The following is an 18498-nucleotide window of genomic DNA, read 5'->3' as shown; positions in this document are numbered from 1 at the left end:
ATTCTGGGTCCGGGGTTTACGCCCCCATGACAAAAAGCGGGGTGGAAGGTGCCCAGACTAGGTCTGCCAAGACCAGAACCAACCGGCATCAGCCTCACCAACAAGGCCCGGAAATCCCTTCCACCAAGGACCTCACCAACAACCCCCCCCCCCCCCCCCCCCCCACACACACACACACACAAACTCACTACCTCCTCCCTCCTAAACTCAACTGAACCCCCCCCCCCCCATAAAACTGTAACTCATATCTAATTAATGCCTGTTTAACTGGGACTGTAAATTCATGTAAATTCCCTGCACATTTAATGCCTATTTAACTTAGCCTGTACATTTCATGTACATTCAACTCTTATTTAACTCCGACTGTAAATTAATGTAAATCCACTGCCTATTTAACGTCTATTTAACTCAGTGGGTAAATCTCATGTAAATCCAACGTAAATTCATATTTATCATCCACAGAACACTTCACCACTCATGTACATATTGTATATATTTATTCGATTTGATTGCACTTGCAACTTTGTGATTGTTTTTAGTTATCTTCCTACTTCTTATCTCTGTATATTGATGTGACCGCTACGCTGCATACAGACACTAAGACAAATTCCTCGTATGTAACTTGCATACTGTGGCAATAAAAGTGATTCTGATTCTGATTTGCTTTGGTAGAAGTGTAAGAAAAATGCAAAACAATACATTTTCATGTGAGAGGGAAAATTCAGAAGCAGAATGTGTTGTGTTTTTGGTGTGACGTGTACTTATGCATGGCAGGTAGATAAGTCATGAACAGCATGTCAGACCTCATGCTCTACCACCAGAGGCCACTGTCTTCCTCAATGTTTGGTTAATGGAAATGTTGTGAAAATACAGTCCATAAACAGAAATAGCCTCAAACTATTGCTGTGTGAAGTCTATAAGCCAGCCGTCCCCTGGGGGGTGTGAGTGTTGGGAAAACAGAAATAATAAATGATTTTATTTGACAATAAAATAAATATAGCATGTTGCTTTGATTATTCATTTATGGTTCACAAAACCTTTTTTTTTAACCATGAGTGACATGAAAACACAAAAAACCTGTTGGTACTCTTACTTTTAGAAGACCAAAATAAAGCAGACATTTAAAACACATTTTGTCTTTCTCATGAAGGCAAAACATTAGAGGCTGTTAATATTTAGCACTCTGCAGTATCTACCAAGTAGCTAAATAAATGATGATCAATCTATTTTAAACGATGACTAGTTGGGAACACACCCTCACTCGTGTCACAGATTCTAACATTTGTAATGACTTTTGTAATCATATGCATTTTAGATGGTTTTGAAATCACGATATACCAGATATATTAATAAGCCATGTGAGTTGTTATACTGGATCAATATCACTGCCAAATACATAAACAATAGGTTTAGTTTCACCAGATGATCGCTTCCTCCTTGATGTGTTTTTTGACCAACTGAAGTTCTAGTGAATGGTTATAATTATCACAGGAAACCCAACAAGTAGCACATCAAGTGCCTTTACAGTAACTCCATCTACTCGTGTTACATGTTGCTTCCAAGTGCCTTAAATCTCAGTTGTTGAAGGAAGGCAACCTTTTTCATGTGGATGTGGTTGCCATAGACCATAGAGACTGGCCACACAGTCTGTGAATACCTGTGCTGGAACACCACCACCACCAAGTGCCTGTGATCTGTATAGTACATCCTGTACTGACTTGGTTAGAAAGACTACTGTGTTGACATATGTGATGTATAGGGAAGAAAATGGAGTCTTCCTCAATGTTTGGTTAATGGAAATGTTGTGAAAATACAGTCCATAAACAGAAATAGCCTCAAACTATTGCTGTGCGAAGTCTATAAGCCAGCCGTCCCCTGGGGGGTGTGAGTGTTGGGAAAACAGAAATAATAAATGCTTTTATTTGACAATAAAATAAATATAGCATGCTACTTTGATTATTCGTTTATGGTTCACTTTTCTTTTCTTTTTTTTACCCATGAGTGACATGAAAACACACAAAAAAAACAGTTGGCATGCTTTTTGTTGTTGAAATAAACAGGTTTATTTTTTCATGAAAAAATAAAATCAAAGCGGTTACCTGAAACGCCAAACAAAAACCAACAACCAACAACCATCAATTCAAGGAAGAAAAAATAAATACTGTACAATGCAACAATCTTAAAACATATAAATGATTATCATCTTTTCTGTTCTTCATGCTCTTTTAACATAGGCTTAGTAAGTAAGTTAGGCCTTGTAAGTCTGTGCATTTGCTATTTACATTGAAGAAGTAACCCAAACTTGTAGTAAAAGATTTGATTGTTTTTTGTTTGTGTTCTTTGATTATGATAGATGTACACCTTTACTTTGAGTGGTCAACAAAATATATCAACAATGTAAAATGCATCTCTGAAAATCAATTTACAGCAGATCTTGGCTCAGTCTCTGCTTCAGAGACGTCACCACTAAACTGAACCCTGCTGACGCCCAGGCTCACTCTCTGCTTCAGAGACTAAACTGAACCCTGCTGACGCCCAGGCTCACTCTCTGCTTCAGAGACTAAACTGAACCCTGCTGACGCCCAGGCTCACTCTCTGCTTCAGAGACTAAACTGGCATGAAGCTCATTTGGTGAAAACATGTATCACTCCAAAATAAGTGCAGATCGTGCACAGTTCAACAGCACATTTGTGGCGATAACTTCTAGTTCATTCTGAATGCACAGAGAGGATTGTAGGAAAAAAGCAGCTAATGGTGTCAAGATTCATAACAGTCATGACATTTTCTTCATCTTTAACTTCCTTTTATGAATCAGATAATGCTCAATAACAGTCAAGTGGAGAACAGGGATGATTTGAAGAACACTGTTCTCACATGCTGTACACTCACTGTGCCTAGTGACTGACTGACCTAAATCTGACTTTTCATGCTGAAAAAGTCTCCAATACACTGCTGATGGAGCAGCTCCAGCTTTTGTTTCTCAATGATGTCACAGATTATACAGTCATAACAGTTTCAGATGTACAATTAGAGTTCTATATTGTAAGCAGATGAGCCATACAGAAGACATGCACAGTGCACACCATGAACAGTTTTAGCTACTCTGACAACAGTCAGCATTGCACGTACAGTAATAATAAACATACTATTCTTAAAATATGGTTTTCTAATATACATTTTGTGAAATCATTGAATCAATCGGTCATTAAAAACCGTATGCCAGTTCAACATAAAGCAACACTGGTGCATGCTTATACAGTATGCGTCACAGCTGTACTGTGTAATGGCTTATGATCCAGTGAGTTTGAAAGAGTTTAGAGAAAGGTGAGTCCAGTCCTCAAGAGCTGCAGTGGTTATTTGGCTGTCTGCTTCTTCTTTTTGGCCCCGGTGCTGGTAATGCACCAGGGGCCTTACATTCCCGCATGTCGCCAAGACAAATTATGCACCGTTTTAGGCGACTAAATGGCGGCCGGCCACTAGAGGGTGCCGCTGCCCCACTCAGATTTGCCGTCATACCTTCCTCACGGTATCAGCTGTTTCCCCAAAACAACGTGCACAGGTCGCTTTGCAGAATGCAGCTTATGCGGCCCCTCCCCCTTGCTGCATGCCAGACGCACAGTAGAGAGGAGCTGTCCCTGTGTGTTTACAATCATGTGTGTGTGATAAAGCAAGAGAACGCAAGGACCCCCCTGAACTTAACCCCCATCTAAAAACGTCGGCTGTATGGGAATATTTCGGCGTTTGTAAAAATACAGATGGCCATAGCCTCAACGCAAGACTCTTCCGAATGACTGATGAGTCTCGCGTTGAGCCTAGGATGGCCAGGGCTTAGATCTGCGTGAACACGACCCGTCGTAATTTGTCAAATTCAAGGTACATTAAAACGTTGTCTTGCTTCAACATACATCGCATCGCATAAACCATTTCCACCCACAGGTTTGAGGAGTAGCTAACATAAACGTCAGATAAATACTCTCTATAGGCTAACGTTACCTACTGAGGCAGCTAACATGGCTAATTAGCTAGCTAACGCGGTCCATCGATATACAGTCTGGTAGACAGATAAAGCAGTGTGTTCCTTCTGTTTTACACAATGTTAGCCGGGGTTCCTTTGCCTTTCCGACATGCTGCCACTCCGAACGTTAACTTCCATCATTCGGACTGGCGGTCGTTCACCTTAGAAGCCGCAATGCCGACCTTAGGTTTAGGCGTGGGGGTGGGAGAGGTTAGGTTTTGGGTTAGGGTCTGGGGGAGGTTAGGTTTAGGCATAGGGGGAGGTTAGGTTTGGCGTGGGGGTTGGGAGAGGTTAGTGAAAAACGGGGAATATAGACCCCCTTTCGGAGTGCCGATATTTCGGAGTGGCAGAACGTCGGAGTGGCAGCACGTCGGAGTGGCAGCATGTAACCATGTTAGCCAGCCTGCCTGGTCTCTTCTCTGTATATCCTTACAACAGCTAAGAGAGGAGCTTGTGAAGATTGAACGAACATCCCCACAGTCAAAGCACTTCCCTGAGATATCTATATAAAAACGTTTATTGCTTTAATACCAAAAATAAAACCTCCAGTGTCTGTAAGCTAACGCTAACGCGTTAGCGATTAGCTATTGGCTGGTTGTTGTGTACACTTGTGTAGGCCCCATGTTATGGTTAGACCCGGGAGTTAACATTATAAAACACATTTCCTGGCATATGCAGGTAGTTGGAAAACCTGGTAAGTTCTGAAAATATGTGTATATTATTGTGTTATTCCAGCTATCGTTATCGGTTGTTAGGGAGTAATATGAAGCCGACAAAAACCGGTGTTCTGTCGATTTCTACTACCCGTCGAGAACTGCTACTTTGTGATTCTGCGCGTGCGCAAAGCCGATTTTCCAAGTTTCATCGCCACGCCCATAATTTCTTGAAACCCTTCAGTCCACGCTGTTGTTAACGGTGAGTAACATCCTCAACATAGGGTTAGTGACGGGAGCATTATTTGATAGGATGTTACTGGACTATCAAATTATGCTACCCCTGAAATATTGATTAAAAATTGATAAATTGAGGGGTCTAAGTAGGCTGACATTCATCCTACAGTGGCAGTGAGTTGATTAGTAGTCAACATGAATGCATTAAGTGACGGGAGCATTATTTGATAGGATGTTACTGGACTATCAAATTATGCTACCCCTGAAATATTGATTTAAAATTGATAAAATGGGATGTTGAGTATTTGATCCATCAAAATACACTACCCATGACATAAATTTCATTACACTTTATACAAGAAAGAGAAGAAAACACTTACTTTACGGCTTTATTTGATATAGCCTACAAAGGTAGAAAACCATTAAGTAGCATTTTTTGATAAGGTAGCGCGAATCGATAGACAGACCCTATCGGTTTATGCGGCGGTAGCATTTTTCGACAAAGCAGCAAAAATCGACGTTACAAACAGACAAGCGGTTAATGCTAGTCTGCTTCCATTAAAACCATTGTGTATTAAAATAAACGATAACGTAGCTGGAGTAACTAATAAAACACATTATTTTCTGAACTTACTTAAGTCCCCAACCAACTTCGCGCAGCTTTCTCAAAACAATGTCCTTTTTATTGCGGTCCATCGATATACAGTCTGGTAGACAGATCAAGCAGTGTCTTCCTTTTGTTTTACCAAGCAGTGTCTTCTCTATCTAAAACAGATCTATAAGGTGAAGACTTGAGACTGGCTGCCACAGCTGTCAATCATCCCTTTTTATATGTCAAATAAGTACTTAAAAACAAACTGACCAGAAAAATGACCACTTGCACAGGCATTAGCATGACAATAACTATCTAAAATGATACAACCCACCTTTGGAAAAAATGCGTGACGATACCATGCACCGGGGCTATGCCAGGTTTCGACCTGGCCTTGTTAAGAAGAATAAGGGGCCGAACACACCAGACGCCAATCCTACGCTGAAGCAACACAGCGCGGAGGAAGTTTCATTTCAGCGTCCTCGTTAACAGGCGAGACCGACACAGCCAGACGCCACGCCACAAAACAGAGCGATTCTGGTGTGAATGGCAAGGCTCCTGCTGGAAGCTTGGATCCCCATCCCACCTTGCCCATATTGGATACAAATTAATAATTATTAATCATAATAATTATTAATTTGAATCCCATATGGGCAACTGTCCATGTCTCTCTCAAAAGCGGCCAAGACGTCCCGTCGGTGCAGGTGGAAGAGCAGGTTTGATTTCGACATCTGTAGGGAGAAACAGAAAGCATAGGAAGGTTCTCAAATAAAAATGTCACTCTTAGCAGGAACAGGAAGAAGAAAGAGGCACTGAAACAAAAGACAGAGGTACTCACGTCGGCCTCTTGTCTGCGCCGTTGGGCTGCCATCTCCCTTGCCACCTCAAGCCGGGGACATTTTGGTCCCCGGCATCTTGCTGGGCCTGGGAGCGCTACCCCAGCGGACTTCAAGTGGACGAATGAAGCGTCATGGCCGCCATCACAATGCGAATGACAGCGGCTTCAGACAGTGACACGTGGGCAACCTTGGGAGGCAACGGAGATGAGTAATATGCCGTTCAGCAGGGCTGGGGATTAGTAAGTGGGACAAAATAACTAAAAAATGTTAGAGTTGATGGTTGGTAAAACGTGGTCATTTCTGACCAAATTGACCATCTGCGTTGCCTCAAAATGTTGCCCGTGTATCATGAACATGCTGTAAGAAAAGCTACAAGGATGCCTTTCTCAGCAGAAACTGAGCAAGCAAAGAGCAATCAGGAAAGAATTCTGGCTCCTGAGAAATATTGAACTGTTACAAAAGCTTCCGTGAACTCAAATACATATAGTATGCATGAAATTAAGGTAAATAATTTATATAAAAAAAAAAAAAACATTTATACAAATCAGTATACGGAGCCTGTAACTTGTGCATCAAAATGTTGGTTTCCGCTAAGCAAGATAATCTAAGATCTCTGTTAGTCTGTTTTATTCGCTGACTTTGAATTGTCCCAACACGAAAATAATTGTAGCACCTGCAAGTCTATTACATCGCAGTGAATTCTCTGGATTTAAATTTCATTCTAGCACTCTGCAGTCTCTACCAAGTAAATAAATGATGATCAATCTATTTTAAACGATGACTAGTTGGGAACACACCCTCACTCGTGTCAGATTCTAACATTTGTAATGACTTTTGTAATCATATGCGTTTTAGATGGTTTTGAAATCACGATACCAGATATATTAATATATTAAGCCATGTGAGTTGTTATACTGGATCAATATCACTGCCAAATACATAAACAATAGGTTTAGTTTCACCAGATGATCGCTTCCTCCTTGATGTGTTTTTTGACCAACTGAAGTTATAGTGAATGGTTATAATTATCACAGGAAACCCAACAAGTAGCACATCAAGTGCCTTTACAGTAACTCCATCTACTCGTGTTACATGTTGCTTCCAAGTGCCTTAAGTCTCAGTTGATGAAGGAAGGCAACCTTTTTCATGTGGATGTGGTTGCCATAGAGACTGGCCACACAGTCTGTGAATACCTGTGCTGGAACACCACCACCACCAAGTGCCTGTGATCTGTATAGTACATCCTGTACTGACTTGGTTAGAAAGACTACTGTGTTGACATATGTGATGTATAGGTTAGAAAATTGAGACTTCCTCAATGTTTGGTTAATGTAAGTGTTGTGAAAATACAGTCCATAAACAGAAATGGCCTCAAAACTATTGCTGTGCGAAGTCTATAAGCCAGCCGTCCCCTGGGGGGTGTGAGTGTTGGGAAAACAGAAATAATAAATGCTTTTATTTGACAATAAAATAAATATAGCATGCTACTTTGATTATTCATTTGTTGTTCACTTTTCTTTTTTTTGTAACCATGAGTGACATGAAAACACACAAAAAACAGTTGGCATGATTTTTGTTGTTGAAATAAACAGGTTTATTTTTTCATGAAAAAATAAAATCAAAGCGGCTACCTGAAACGCCAAACAAAACCCAATGTAAATTCAAGGAAGAAAAAATAAAATACTGTACAATGCAACAATCTTAAGACATATAAATGATTAAAATGATTTGCTATTTACATTGAAGAAGTAACCCAAACTTGTAGTAAAAGATTTGATTGTTTTTTGTTTGTGTTCTTTGATTATGATAAATGTACACCTTTACTTTGAGTGCTCAACAAAATATATCAACAATGTAAAATGCATCTCTGAAAATCAATTTACAGCAGATCTTGGCTCAGTCTCTGCTTCAGAGACGTCACCACTAAACTGAACCCTGCTGACACCCAGGCTCACTCTCTGCCTCAGAGACTAAACTGAACCCTGCTGACGCCCAGGCTCACTCTCTGCTTCAGAGACTAAACTGAACCCTGCTGACGCCCAGGCTCACTCTCTGCTTCAGAGACTAAACTGGCATGAAGCTCATTTGGTGAAAACATGTATCACTCCAAAATAAGTGCAGATCGTGCACAGTTCAACAGCACATTTGTGGCGATAACTTCTAGTTCATTCTGAATGCACAGAGAGGATTGTAGGAAAAAAGCAGCTAATGGTGTCAAGATTCATAACATTCATGACATTTTCTTCATCTTCAACTTCCTTTTATGAATCAGATAATGCTCAATAACAGTCAAGTGGAGAACAGGGATGATTTGAAGAACACTGTTCTCAAATGCTGTACACTCACTGTGCCTAGTGACTGACTGACCTAAATCTGCCTTTTCATGCTGAAAAAGTCTCCAATACACTGCTGATGGAGCAGCTCCAGCTTTTGTTTCTCAATGATGTCACAGATTATACAGTCATAACAGTTTCAGATGTACAATTAGAGTTGTATATTGTAGCAGATGAGCCATACAGAAGACATGCACAGTGCACACCATGAACAGTTTTAGCTACTCTGACAACAGTCAGCATTGCACGTACAGTAATAATAAACATACTATTCTTAAAATATGGTTTTCTAATATACATTTTGTGAAATCATTTAATCAATCGGTCATTCAAAACGGCTGTCTGCTTCTTCTTTTTTTTAAGAAGAATAAGGGGCCGAACACACCAGACGCCAATCCTACGCTGAAGCAACACAGCGCGGAGGAAGTTTCATTTCAGCGTCGTCGTTAACAGGCGAGACCGATCACACAGCCAGACGCCACGCCACGCCACGCCACGCCACGCCACGGTGAAGCCACACTGCACGCGAGCAGCCAGGCATGGAGTCAATGCAAGTTGTGAGCGGGGGCAGTGCAGCACAGGGCAAAAAACAGAGCAAGGCATGGACAAAACAGAGTGATTCTGGTGTGAAAGGCAAGAGGCTCCTGCTGGAAGCTTGCGTGAAGGTTCATGCTCTTTAACATAGGAGCATTCTTTATCATGTCCGGTAGGATCAGGAAGAGGATCTTGCTGCCTGCGGATGTAGACCTGCTCCAGCTGTGCCACCCGGCCATCGCGATAAGTTACTGTGATTTTGGACATTTGGCAGTTCCTGTTGTCCTCGGCCTCGATGAGTTTGCCTTTGTCCACCTCTCCAGTGTTGGTCTCACAGGTCACCATCCATCCCACCTTGCCCATATTGGATACAAATTAATAATTATTAATCATAATTATTAATTTGAATCCCATATGGGCAACTGTCCATTTCTCTCTCAAAAGCGGCCAAGACGTCCCGTCGGTGCAGGTGGAAGAGCAGGTTTGATTTCGACATCTGTAGGGAGAAACAGAAAGCATAGGAAGGTTCTCAAATAAAAATGTCACTCTTAGCAGGAACAGGAAGAAAGAGGCACTGAAACAACAAAGACAGAGGTACTCACGTCGGCCTCTTGTCTGCGCCGTTGGGCTGCCATCTCCCTTGCCACCTCTCTGGCAATTACCCGGGGACATTTTGGTCCTCTTGCTGGACCTGGTAGGCTACTGTAGAAAAATAATTTTCTTCAATTACTAAACTTGGGAGAGAGAAATTTGCTTCTGCCTTTCACTCGTGAGCTTTCTTTCAAAAACTCTGGGTTGGGCAAAGCCAAATGGGTCAAGTCAGTCATGATTGTTCAGTGTCTCCAGGCTAGACTATGTTCCAGATAACACCGTGTGCGACCCGCTGCAGCTCTCACCGTGGCGTTCTGTCTGTTTTAATCCTTTTAGTCCGTCTTGTCCTATTACTTTCAAACATTTTAATTGTTTTAAAGCTCTGAGTGCTTGTGAAACAGTCTGTGACTCAGTATGTGGAACTCGGGAACATGTGCGCAGTTTCTGGTGCTTCTCTGTCTGCTGGCGCTGATATGTAACGTGTGTCATGGCGGACACGAACAGCGGTATGGAGAAGGAGGCCGCCTCACAATCAGCAGAGAGATCCTGCTATCCTTACGGACCTCAGCTGCGGAAGGTTCGGTTCCGACTAACATCCCGGCAGAGATACAACTCCCGAGCAAAAGGACTCAACCACGCCGACCTTCGCGGAGGAAAAGAGGAAGAAGAGGGGGTATCCGCCGTAGAATGAAAACCCTCTGCCTCGACAATAGACGCCAGCTTCCCCCCTTGCCCTCTATCTTCCTATCCAACGTACAGTCTCTTAGACACAAAGTAGATGAGTTGGAAATATGGGCTACATTTAAGCAGGAGATCAGAGAGGCCTGTATACTTGCCATTACTGAAACGTGGCTAAAAGACAGCGACCTGGCCCTGACGGGATTCGGCTCCCCTATCCGACTCGACCGCTCCCCTGAGACAACAGGGAAAAGCCGAGGCGGCGGGGTCTGCTTCTACATAAATGAACGGTACTGTAAAGATATCACCATACGGGAATCACTGTGCACAAAGGACATAGAGTATCTGTCCATTTCACTTCGGCCTTTCTACCTGCCCCGTGAATTCCCACAACTTTTCTTTACTCTGATCTACATTCACCCCAAGGCAAATGCTAACGTAGCAACGCAGCTAATAGCCGACCTAGCACATAAGCTAGACTCGATTTGTCCCGACGCTCCCAAATTCTACCTCGGGGACCTGAATCACGTCCGACTGAACAAAACGCTACGGACATATGAACAGTAGGCTATGTGACTTGCCCTACTACTCAGCTAAACAAGACTCTTGACACTTGCTATGGAAACGTGAAAGGGGGCTATAAGTCAATAGCCATGCCCGCCCTTGGCGCCTCGTATCACAACAGCATCTTTCTTCTGCCTGTGTACAAACCACGCTTCAGAAATATGGAGAAGGAGAAGAAAACTGCGAAATTGTGGACAGATGACAGTATTTCCTCACTCCAAGCATGTCTGGAATGCACTGACTGGCAATGTTTCTTTGATGCCTGTGATGACATCGATAAGCTCTCAGATTCTGTTTCATTGTATATTTCCTTCTGTGTTGACCTTGTTGTACCATCTAAAAATGTTGTCATCTTCCCGAACAACAAACCTTGGGTCAACAAAGAGCTAAAGTCTGCTATAAACAGAAATAAACGTATATTTTTTACTGGCAACCCCCAAGAGAAGAAGGCAGCTTCAAGGGAGGTTAAAGCTGAAATAGCCAAGGCTAAAGCTAAATACAAAGCCAAAATCGAACAACAGTACACTAACGGTAATATTAGAGCAGCCTGGCAGGGCATAAAAACTATGGCCTCCATAAATCAACAGAACGACACGAAAAGGCAGTATATTAGCATAGATGATATTAATAATGTAGACCTGCCAAATGCTTTCAATGCATTTTTTTCTAGGTTTGAAACTTATGACTCCAAGGAAGATGTTTCCAGGCTGAGGGAAACCCTTCTGCCCCAGAATGACCTGGTGATCTCACGAGAGAAGGTGACTAGCCTCTTTAAAAGAACAAACCCAAAGAAGGCAGCTGGCCCCGACACCATCTGTGGTCGCACTCTGCGCCACTGTGCAGAACAACTAGGAGAGGTTTTCACAAAACTCTTTCAGATGTGTGTTGACCAATGTCAGTTCCCCTCCATTTGGAAAAAGTCCACCATTATTCCCATTCCTAAGGTAAAGAATCCTAGAGAACTAAACGAATTCAGACCGATAGCACTAACATCCATTGTGATGAAAAACCTAGAAAAAATCCTAAAGGAGGAGATCATCTCCCTGGCTGCTGAAAAGATAGACCCACTTCAGTTTGCCTATCAAACTGGCAAAGGTGTGGAGGACGCCAAGCTCCTCATCCTCGACAAAGTCTATGAACATCTAGAGAAACCTGGATCTCACGCCAGAATTCTATTTGCTGACTTCTCCTCAGCGTTTAACAAAATGCAGCCCCACATTCTAATAGAGAGGTTTAAATCATATTTTAATTTCCCTGATCAACTTTCGCTCCTGTGTTTAAACTTTCTAACGGATAGAACACAGCGTGTCCTAGTAAATGGCTCTATGTCTGGTATTTCAACTTCTAACACAGGTTCCCCACAGGGCAGCGTTTTCTCATCAGTCTTCATCCTGTACACAGACAGCTGCAGATCTAACAGGGACAACAGCCTTATAGTCAAATACTCTGACGACACTGCACTCCTGTCGCTCCTCCAGGGGGCAGAGTCGAACCACGGTTGTGCCCTTCCCGACTTTGTCGAATGGTGTGATGAGAACTTCCTTGATCTTAACGTATCAAAGACAAAGGAGCTTATAATCGATCTTAGAAATAAGAAAGCTGACCCTGTCGCTAGCTCCATTCATGGTGAAGACGTCCAGATTGTTGATTCTTATAAATACCTGGGAACAGTGTTTGACTCGCATCTCAAGTTTGACACAAACATAGAGTCTCTTGTTAAAAGAGGCCAACAGAAAATCTATTTATTAAGGAAAATTAACTCCTTCAAAGTGTCAAAAACGATCCTGTGCACTGTTTACAGATCATATATTGAGAGCCTTATAACTTTTTCTTTTATATGTTGGTTTAACGGTTTGTCTGGACAGAAATAGCCTTAACAATATCGTCAAAGTCTGCTCCAAAATCATTGGAGTTCAGCAGAGTGACATAAACGCGCTCTGGAAGAAGCGAGTGGTTCAGAAAGCAAAAGGTCTTATGGACCAACCTGACCATATCCTGTCCTCTAAATTTGTCCTCTTGCCGCTGGGACGGCGCTATCGGGCACCTTCCTGCAGAACAAACCGTTACTCCAAGTCCTTCATTCCCTCAGCCATTCGGCTGTTGAATGCAGAGAAGTAGAAAACTGCACTGACTGTATGCATGTAGTAGGCACTGAACCAATAACACTGTGTATCGTAGCATTTGCACTTTTTTCTGTATGCAAATTTTTTTACCTTTTATCTTTTTTTTTTTTTATGTATTTCTAAAACCAACTGTTTACACATGCACCCTATGCACTTTACATGTGTATAAACAATGTTGCGTCCTGCACCCTTGCGGCTCAGATCCATGTACGCTGAGGGACACGAGGAACCAAATGCACTATCTCGGTCTGATCACACTGAGCTCCTTTCCTATTTCCCTTCTTGTGTATGTATGTATTTTGTATTTTGTGACCGAAATGAAATACAATATGTTTACTTGCAACGGTGATGAACTGTAGAAACTGAATTGCCCCCCGGGGATAAATAAAGTTTTCTCAACTCAACTCAACAATCCACATCCATACAGCTAGTCGTCCCGGTCGGCATTTAACGTTAGTTACAAAAGCACGTCGACGGTGTTTTCTCACTGCCAGTAGCCTACAGTAGGGGTTGACAGATCCTAGCTAGTCTGACTGGTCACCGCCAGCGCTCCTCGCTGCTCGTTAAAAATGTCCAAATACTGTAGGCATTATTCTGATAAACTGGTCACATATTTGGAATGTTATGTTCTCATCCGAAAAAAGTATAAAAACTTTATAACCGTTTGTTTTTTTTGCTTGAAAACAGCTTTTTGGCAAGTCTAAAAATGATACAGGTAGGAGTTAATCTACTTCCGGGTCTAAAACGGAAAGACAATTACAAAATGATGTTATGCGGAAGCGTCCTTATATGGGCAAATAATAAGGTGAATACAATCAGTGTGGTGTAAAGTGTCCGTTTTAAATATGTATATATGAGAGAATGTACATGTAATATAAAAATATATACATAAATATATACATATATGCCGTTCAATGTGATTTTCCGTGAGCCAATCACTGATCCTGGCCATTTACTAACTTCACCAAGAAGGGAATTTTTTGACAAAAATATCGTCTTGGAGAAAATATATTGGTATATAAAGGGTTCAAGCTTAGTCGTGCCCACAAGGACGCCGGTTGGCCTGATCACCCCCCCCCCCCCCCCCAATCTGGAGATCGCCTTTGAATAGAGCAACACCAGACCCCCAATCACTCAGCCAAATGTGAAGTGGGTGGGTTGTGATTCAGGAGTCTGGAGCCAGGCCAGTCGGCAAGCTTTCACAACATGTGGATTCAGACCTTTTCTCTGGAAATACCTTTTCTGCTCTGGACCCTCTGTCTCCAATCTCCTCTTCACACCTGGTTTACGCTCTCCTTGGATGGGCACTGGCACTGCTGACCTGTACATGAGATACAATGACACATTTCAGCAAACAAGTCAGAGGTGGAATTTTAATTAGAATGTATAAATGTATCCATAAATATATGAAGACACTAATTAGCTTGTCATACACAGCTGTCACCTGTAGGACTTAAGTTAAGTTAAGTCACCCAAAGGTGAACTTGAGATTAGACTCAACTTTCAATTGTGACAGTGCTGCACCCATTCATTCCCCAAGTGAAAGAGTGCATCAGTGCAAATATTACTGTAATTTCTATTGTTAAAGATGGCAGCTTTTGTTATTTACCGTTACATGTTGCTTTTCAAGGAGAGGGTGAGAGGCAGCCCGTTCCTTGTTGCCAACAGTTTCACGTTTATTTTAGAGTTATTGCATAAATCCTAATCTGAAATCTGAAAATGTTGCCATTGGGATCAGTGTGTAAGTAGCCTGACTCAGATGAATTCAGTGATGTGTGAATTCAGGATGCACATCAGGCCATTTCTCTGGAAATACCTTTTGGGTTCAGGACGGTCCATCACGCCAAACGACTCCAACCAGATTTTCTTCATCTCTGCTTTTTTAGCTTCCTCCTCCCTTGCCTTGCGTTCTTTCCCTAGTGCTGTCATCGTTAGGTGAAGGGGAAAAAATGCAAATTGAACTGGCTTGATTAACCAATACTGTGTGGAGGGCCACATAATAGCATATTTTGAGAGACAAGCTGAAGAGTGCTGAGGAGAGCAGCTAACCTCTTTCTGAATCGCTGCTGCTGGGTTTCACCGACGGTGTTATGGGTGCTCCTTTAGCGTCTCTCTTGCGATGCCTAGAGGTGTACACATACAAACATCTCACATCATCCTTAGCACAGGTGGTCACTGTTCTATGTTACTGGCACAAAGTATCAAATAAAACCCATATTAAATGAAGTGGAGCTCACGTACAGAGTAAGGCCATTGCTTTTCAACAGCTTCTTCAGATTCTGTAAGATAGCTGGTTTTATGTTCTCTTTGTCCTTTTCCAGCTCCTCTTTCTTTGCTTTCTGTTGGGACGTCTGGGTCTGGGCCTGTTTGTCATTAAGCGCCTTGATCTGAAAAGGCAGCCATTAATGAGATGAGGGAATTAAGCAAAAGAGTCAAGTGATGAGTAAACTCTCAAAAGGGCTTTTCACTTTTACAGACACAAACACCAACCTCTTTGTCTATATCAGACAGCTGAGCGGCAAGACTTTTGGATCCTTCTCTGTCTGTTGTCGCTGGGGTTGAGGGGCGTCCACGTCCACGTCCACCTCCTTTTCCCTCGTCAGGAACAGGCAGGGCGTGACTCTGTGGTTCTTCTGGAAGCTTTTCATATTGGGCCTCAAAGACAACCTGGCAGTGCAAACAACACATTTTTTAAACAATACTAGCTGTAATATTACTACAGTTCTACAGTAAAGTACTAGCTGTAATATTACTACAGTACTAGGACCATTAATTAAACAATAAGCCCCGAGATGTCGTGGTTTGCAGTGATTTTACAACAGCTACAGTAAGGGGGCGGGGGGGGTTACTACATATAGCCTACCTGGTAGGGTTTGAGCAACAACAAAATGCAATAGCGATGACAAATAATTGTTCTTCTGCCAAGCAATGTAGTCCTTCAAGCTCAGAAGAAAAGCGAATAATCCGTGCAAATAAATCACACTGCAATTAAAAAACCAAACCCATTTATCTTTATGGGGCTAGTTCAGAACAAATTAAAAAAAATCTTCTGGTTTGCTGTGAATAGTCCCATAGAGATAAATTATTATTATTATTTTTTTGCCATGCTGAAAAGACCTTTAGTTATCACCACCAGCAGTGTGTGACCATTTAATTCCCATTTTAAATCTTTACTGTTGATGAACATAATTCATGCTAAAAAAAAAGTATTTTTAAACAACATAGATGAAAGTACCGTATACCTGCAGTCGTCTTGCCTTAAAGACAACATCATCCGAAGGTGCGTTGTATTTGTAGCAGTTGGCGAAGATCAGCCGGACATCAGCAGCAAACTGTTGGGCGTTTGCATACTTGCGTCGATGCATCTTGTTCTGAGGAAACATGTTGACGTGTCATGATGTAAATATTGGCACATTTGTATGGAGCAGAAAGTCATACACTCCATTTAGATGATCCTCATCAGCAGCATCTTACCTTTATGGTGTGTAAATCCATAGGCTGCCGGATGATGTCACGGTAGTCGTGCAAACCCAAGGCGATGACATCAACAGGGTAGTGGAAGGGCCACGCATAAGCGATGTGCGTCCTTTCGCGCATCTCCTTCAGGATGGCTTTGCAGTGCTTGAGCTGCACAGAAAGTTTTGGCTGAAAAGAAAGAAAACAACTTGTTTGTTTCTGATAAAACAAGTAAATTTCACCGCACACAATGTCACTATTGCCGCTTAAGTCAGAAGAGAGAGAGTAGGGAAAGGGAGGAGGTGGGGAGGGAGAGCGGGGGGGATGTAGGGGAGGAGAGAGGGGCGAAAGGGAGGAGGTGGGGAGGGAGAGCGGGGGGGGTGTGGGGGAGGAGAGAGGGGGGAAAGGGAGGAGGTGGGGAGGGAGAGTGGGGGGGATGTGGGGGAGGAGAGAGGGGGGGAAAGGGAGGAGGTGGGGAGGGAGAGCGGGGGGGGGATGTGGGGGAGGAGAGAGGGGGGAAAGGGAGGAGGTGGGGAGGGAGAGCGGGGGGGATGTGGGGGAGGAGAGAGGGGGGAAAGGGAGGAGGTGGGGAGGGAGAGCGGGGGGGGGGGGGAGGAGAGAGGGGGGAAAGGGAGGAGGTGGGGGGGAGCAGGGGAAGGGGGAAGAGGAGAGCAGAACAGAGTAAGTCAGGCCAACAGCAAAGAGTGAGACACTTCATTACTCTATATACTGTAATACCTTCAATCTATCCATCTATAAAATTGAGTATGTGGGCAATGTTTGTTTGTTTGTTTCAACTTCTGTGTTCGGCCACAGATCTGTCGTTTTACGTGCGATCGGGCTGAAACCTTCAGGGTGTGTAAAGGGCACCTGTGTGGGTGACCTGAAGGAGCCGGATTTTTTAATTAGGGTTGATCAATTGCCCTAATGCTGAGGCTATAGTTCAGTGATGATGTCATCAGTGATGTCATCAGTGTGAGGCTATAGTGGTGGGAGTATAAGTAGGTAGAATCGGGAGGAACCAGACGGAGACGATGGCTTCCACCCCTCGACTGTGCGGGTGACCTGGCTGACGGAGCTGGATTTTTTAAATTAGGTGATTGCCCTAATTACGACGTCATAGAGCAGACACACAGTGGTCATCAGTGATGTCATAAGAGCAAGTGAGCTACGGGCGAGGCTGCGCAGACATCAGGGGCGAGGCCGCGCAGACATCAGGGGTGGCCAACCTGAGGCTCACGAGCCGCATGCTGCTCTTTATTCGTTCTTATGTAGCTCTTCAATTCACATCAAATTGAAAAGCATTGTCTGTAACAGGCAGTGTGTTACAACACACACACACACACACACACACACACACACACACACACACACACACACGCACATTTGAATTAATGATTTATGTCCACATGAATACAAGTATGCAAAGGACATAAACCCTAATAATGCAATCAGATATTGGGAGTCAGTCAGTTACATAAGTGTCCAATCGGCAACCACAATAATGCATGCATACACATAGGATAACAATACACAGGAGAATGGCAGGTCGACAAATAATTTTTTTTTTTTTTTTTTACCTTTATTTATACAGGGGGAGTCTCACTGAGAGCAATGCTCTCTTTTTCAGGAGTGCCCTGTTCACATTCACACACACATTCATACCTGGAAGCTGACCAGTACAACCACCAGTTATACTGTAAGACAAGATACTGTAATGGTCACTATCCACTTCATGGGTACAAAAAGCAGCACCTCCTACATATTAAGCAGCTATAGCAGATATTGAACAATATCTCGCTAACTGCTTGGTCCTTCTCTTTGGGAGAGCAGCCATCTGAAGGCCTCTCACAACCAGCTTATGTACGTGACCCAGGCTGCCA

The sequence above is a fragment of the Poromitra crassiceps genome (assembly GCF_964638095.1).
Source record: "Poromitra crassiceps genome assembly, chromosome: 12".
Lineage (NCBI taxonomy): Eukaryota > Metazoa > Chordata > Actinopteri > Beryciformes > Melamphaidae > Poromitra > Poromitra crassiceps.
This window is presented reverse-complemented; position numbering follows the sequence as displayed.